Genomic DNA, 6184 nt, shown 5'->3' on the forward strand with positions numbered 1-6184 from the left:
GGGGGGGGGGAGGGGTTTATGAGTATTTTTAGTGGATGTGTGCACGGTTCTTTTTGTGTACGTGTATGCGTTTGTGTATTTTTACGTACCTACTTGTGTGTATTTTGTGTGTTTGTTTAGTTAAAGTTTAAACCCACTTGTATTTGAAGATCCGTTTTTTATAGTTTATATGCGGGTCTTTGTTTAAACTTAATGTTTATGGATGTGTTTGTGTCTGTGTGAGCTTGTGTGTTTGTTATTGATGATGATGTTGTTGATTTGGTTGTTTTAGTGGTAGCTGTGGATGTTGTGGTTGTGGTGGCTGTGGTTTTTGTTGTTGCTGTTGTTGTTGTTGTAGATTCTCATCTTTCTTCTTCTTCTTCTTCTTCTTCCTCCTCCTCCTCTTCTTCCTCCTCTTCTTCTTCTTCTTCTTTTTCTTTTTCTCTTGTTTATACTGCATACGACTAATTTATTGCACGAAGAAATATTAACAATAAAAAATTTATCGAGCTGACCGTGCTAGTGTGCGTGTGTGTTTAAATATGCTTGTTCAAGGTTCATGTCTGCGTGCAAGTTTGTGTGTGCGTGTTGTGTGTGTGTGTGATTTTGTGCATACACACATACATACATGCATGCAAGCATACATACATGCACGCGAATGTACAAACATGTGTATAAAAAACAGTATATAATTGTATTTAAATTTTCTACGGAATGTAAACATTGCACGTGAGAGGCTGGGATTTGTTCGCATTCGAAGCCAGTCACCGCAACAGCAAAGGCCAGCCATCCTGCCAATCAAAAAATTTCATGTATCAAAAGAATAAATAAGTTTAGCATTAACAGAATGAAACAAAGCCACTGTAAAACGCCGTATCAACCCAACATATCAACACATTACAAAAAACACATCGCATTAACACAGATTTTCCAACAACAAAACACAACGACCATAACACATTAACATTACAACAATACTACAACAGCAGCAGCAACAACAACAGCAACAAAACGAACAAGCAGAAAATTGAAACATCATTAGACACAGCGCAACAAAACACCAACCACATCGTTAATCCAATTTCTCAGCCCAGTCCACAACAACATCAACAAAAACATCAACATCAACAACAACAACAACAGCAACACAACAACAACAACAGCAGCAACAACAACTAAGGTACACGTGTTTCCATCTTGGAAAATCCCTGTTTAATGCTGACAATGTGAACGGTCATTAGGTCGGGCGTCTCGCTTCAGATGCCGGTGACGACGACGATGAAGATGACGACGATGATGATAATAATAAAAATGAGTCTTTTCTTAATAACCATCACCATCTTTCATCATTTTCATCATCACCATCTCTTCTTGTAAACGATAAATTCTGATTTCTTACGAAAGAGAATTTGACAAAAAATGTAACTAACGTCTTGTTGCGCGAATTTTACACAACAACAACAGCTACTACTACTACTACTATTACTACTACTACTACTACTACTACTACTACTACTACTACTACTACTACTACTACTACTGCTACTACTATAACAACTACAACAGCAACTATTGCTGCTACTATTTCTACTACTTCAACTACTACAAAACAACACCAACTACAACACAATAACAATAACTACATTAGTAGTAACGAGTTCAGCATCAGCAATTGCAACAACAGCAACAAAAAGGCAATGATGTTTGTAGTACAATTTAAGCAATTTACGCCAGTAAAAAAACCTCAGCTACATACAAAAACATCAACATTTATAACATTACAATTTTTCACTAACAACAACAACAATATCAACAACACTAAAAACAACACTCCAATATCAACAAAAACATTTTCGCACACACACACAGACACGAACACACAGAGACAGACACGAACACACACATAGAGACACGAACACACACACAGAGACAGATACACACATATACACACAAACACACACACACAACAACAACAAAAACAACAACAATCACCATAACCTTCTGAATCGATGTTACGAGGATTTGTATAAAATGGAAAAATAGATAATGAAGAATAAAATGCAATGGTGTAATCAGAGAAAAACTGAAAAAAATGAGAGAGAGAACGAGAAAAAAACACGAAAAAGAAGTATGAAAAAAATGAATTGAAAGCTTTAAAATAGAAACAAAACAATAAATAGAAAGAAGCGAACAAAATTTGAAAAAAAAAAATTTTTTTGGCGCCAAACCGCACGGGAGGAATGTTGAAAATTAATTCGAACTTAAAGTCAATTAAAGGGACAATGGCATGGTGGGACTTGGGCGAAACCAAAACTCGTTCGTCTCGACCGACTGAGCCAGACAAAGTTTTTTTTTTTTTTTAATTTCTATCACCGCTCTGCAACCCGTTTTATTCCTCCATTTTTATTTCAATAGAAGAAAAAAAATATACTTCTTTGAAATCTGGTTAAAATCATGAAAAAATTGTTAAAACATAAGCATAAAGTAGAAACAGATTATTCAAAATGAATGAAGGATTCAGATATGAAAAGTGAAAACTTAAAACAAGGATGATTAAAAATTAAATAAATGATTTATACATCATTACAAATGAACGTGTAATGTAACGATTGTGTAAAGTCACATTTAAACAACTTAGTCGTAAATATTACTTTCTTCATGTTGAAGGCCACACAGACATTTTTCTATGATCGAAATATATATATATATATATATATATATATATATATATAGAGAGAGAGAGAGAGAGAGAAAGAGAGAGAGAGAGAGAGAGAGAGAGAGAAGAGATACACTAACATATATGTTGAAATTCGATGTGTTAAAACATTTAAACGTCTTTTAAACTTTGTGTAAAATAAGAAACACATGTATTTAGGTGAGGATTGCCCAAATTTAAGTCTACAGTTACTATAAAGACCTTATCTTCTGTAATGGTAAGCTAGCTGGATAACAGTTCGTAAAACACTTGTTAAAAATATTTCCCCTCAAACTATACTTATGAAACGAAATGTATGCCAACATACAAAAATACAAACTTACAGACACGCACACACACAAACATATGAAAACACACATACATAAGTACACACACACAAATACGCTCCACACACACACATACACACACAAATACGCTCCACACACACACAGATACACACACACAGATACAATTAAAAACAACCGACTGAAACACACATATGTATAATTGAAAGAAGGTAATAAAGTAGCGGGTCCACCCAGCCAATCAAGAACTCGCTATGTTCAAATAAATGCTTATTAACGTGCAAAAACATGCAAACATACATACGAACATAAACATAAGCACGAACGTGCAAACGAACATGAACACATACACACATACATGCAAACAAACATGAACATCTACACCAACATACGCTAACACATAACAAACATCGCACATATGACAAAAAAGACATAAGCAAATACAAATACATGCATACAAAATACAACTAAAATACAAAAAAGCAACAAACAACATACAAACAAACAACAAACCAACAAACAAACAACAAACAAACAAACACAAGAGGCATGTTCATTGAAGTATAACATGATCACGATGCTTGGTGTCAATGCAAATATCTTTCCGACATGTGTTTTGTTTGTCCGTTCGTCTGCTCTTTTGTTTGTTTGATTGCTTGTTGGTCGTTTGTTGTTTAGTTATATCATTTGTTTGTTTGTGTTCATTTATTTGTTTTTAATTAAACCTAAAATTAGCAAAATTTTTATAGAAAATTGTAAAAACTTGGTCGGAAAACCATTTCAATAAATTTTGCCCTCGGCTGCTTATAGCAAATTAGTTAGAAATTGAATGAAAAACAACAAAATAAGATGCTAAGAGTTTTTTCAAACAGATGTCGATCATTACTTTTAACATTTTACGTTTAAAAAATAATTAATCTTTCACTTTTTTCTGGTGAAAAAATTAATTTTTAATTTTTACTTGGCTGAGCGCCTATTGGGGATTTCAAGGGAATGGAGGGTCTAGAATCAGCGCTAGCTGAACATCTGCTGTGATTTTTTAACTTATTAAAAATATTCAGATGAAAAGAAACTTAATTTGATAATTTTACAATTTTAAATATTATTTATGATTGATGTAATGGTTGAGGGGCGCTCTGAACTGGTGTTGCATTGACCTAGTTCGACTGCACAATTAATATGTGAGTGTGTGTGTTTGTGTGTTTGTTTGTGTGTCCAAGTGTTAATTAAAATGTTGGAAAAAAAACCTAAGAAATACTATAGAGAATTTTAATAGAAAATCCATTTTTTTCACATCAACACAGAATCTAAACTATAGTGTGTGTGTGGCGCATACATGTGTGTGTGTGTGTGGACGCATACATTGTGTGTGTGTGCGTGTGGTGTGTATACATGGACGCATACATTGTGTGTGTGTGTGTGCGTGTGGTGTGTGTGTGTGTGACTATCCAGACGTGATAAAGTAGATGGCGATAATAAGAATTGATGCCCTTGCGTAATCTATCCAGCCATTAATGAGGCATTACATTAAAAAATAGTCGCAGTTAACGCGCGGAATAATTTGAAAAAATGCACGGAAAAAGTTCAGCGCTATAAAATGATGTTCTTCTTTAATTGACGTTACTTCCGCCTCGTACGAATGGACAATGGCTACCTTCCAACAATTATGAAAAGGATAAACATGATGGATGTGTGCTGAGTTTGGCTGACCGTTCCGTGGCGTTGGTGATGATTATAATGGCTGTGATGATGATGATGGTGGTGATGATGATGGTGATTATTGTAATGGTTATTATGATGAGAATAATGACGATGAGGATGATGATGATGGCAGTGATGATTACTGTAATGGCTATGATGATGATGGTGGTTGTGTACACATTGCGACAAAATGATGATGATGATGATGAAGTAAAGAGAAGATATAATGTGACTCGTTCGTTCGTTCGTTCGTTCGTTCATTCTTTCGTTCGTTCGTTGGTTTATTTGTTTATTTGTTTGTTATTTCATTCATTTATTCACTCATTCATTTATCCATTTAATCCATCCATTAAACACAATCTTTCATTGTTTAGAATAATTTAGAGAGTCCGACAACGATGAACTTGGGAGGTTATCAACTCAAATGAATTAATCATAAAATCAACATGAGACAAATTATCGAATTAAAATAAAAAAATTAATTAATTTATTAATTAAATGTAATCCAGCTTGTAAAAGCTAGAAAATATTTTAAAATAATTAAAAATTTTATTTTACTTAGGTAAGCAAGCATCAACAACGTTGTCCAGATTCCTACGGTTTCTTTTTACCACAATTTTCCTAACCTCCAATCAAAAAATGACACCAAATGTAGCCATTGTCTTTGCGGCCGCCATCGCTACCACCACTACCACAACCACTGCCCAGCTGGTGTCGTTCTCCTTAAAAGAAGAGGTTCCGGTTGGTCACGTGGTCGGCTACGTCATGCAGGATTACGTGCCGGTTGAGGATAAAAACAGGAAAGATGCTAAGCTGTCGTGAGTTTTGATTGGCTGACTTGGTTGGCTTGGTCTGTCAGTGATTGGCTGTGATTGGGTGGTTGGTTTTTCTGATTGGTCAGTTCATTGATTAGACGGGGGTGTATTACGTGATTGGCAGTTAAACAAATGATTGAAAGATCAGTTTATGTTCGCTGGTTTGCTTCATCCACTCTTGATGACCAACGTGTTAAAACAACAATTTTTTTTCATATCATCATTCACATTTTCAGCACTAATTCCATCATCACAGTTTTCATAATCGTCACCATTCTTCTCCTTCTCCCCCTCCTCATCATCATCATCTTCAGCATCATCATCATCTTCAGCATCATCATCATCTTCAGCATCATCATCATCATGCTCATCTTTTTCATCATCATCCTCATCATCATCATCACTATAGTTTCGGTTTCTTATCGCCACCTGGAGTAGATTTCTTGGGCTTGGACGAGAAGTCTGGAAAGATTTTCACCAAATCACGTGTTGATCGCGAAGTCGTCTGCAAAAACACCCAGCAGCAACAACAACTTCAGCTTATGCAACAACAACAACAGCATCAATTCCATCAGCTGCAACAACAACGGCAGCTGCAGCAACAACAGCAGCTGCAACAACAACAGCAGCTGCAGCGACAACACTTTCAACAAAATCTTTATCAGCAGCAGCTATTTCACGACCGCCAT

This window comes from Helobdella robusta (genome assembly GCF_000326865.2).
Source record: "Helobdella robusta unplaced genomic scaffold HELROscaffold_7, whole genome shotgun sequence".
NCBI lineage: Eukaryota > Metazoa > Annelida > Clitellata > Rhynchobdellida > Glossiphoniidae > Helobdella > Helobdella robusta.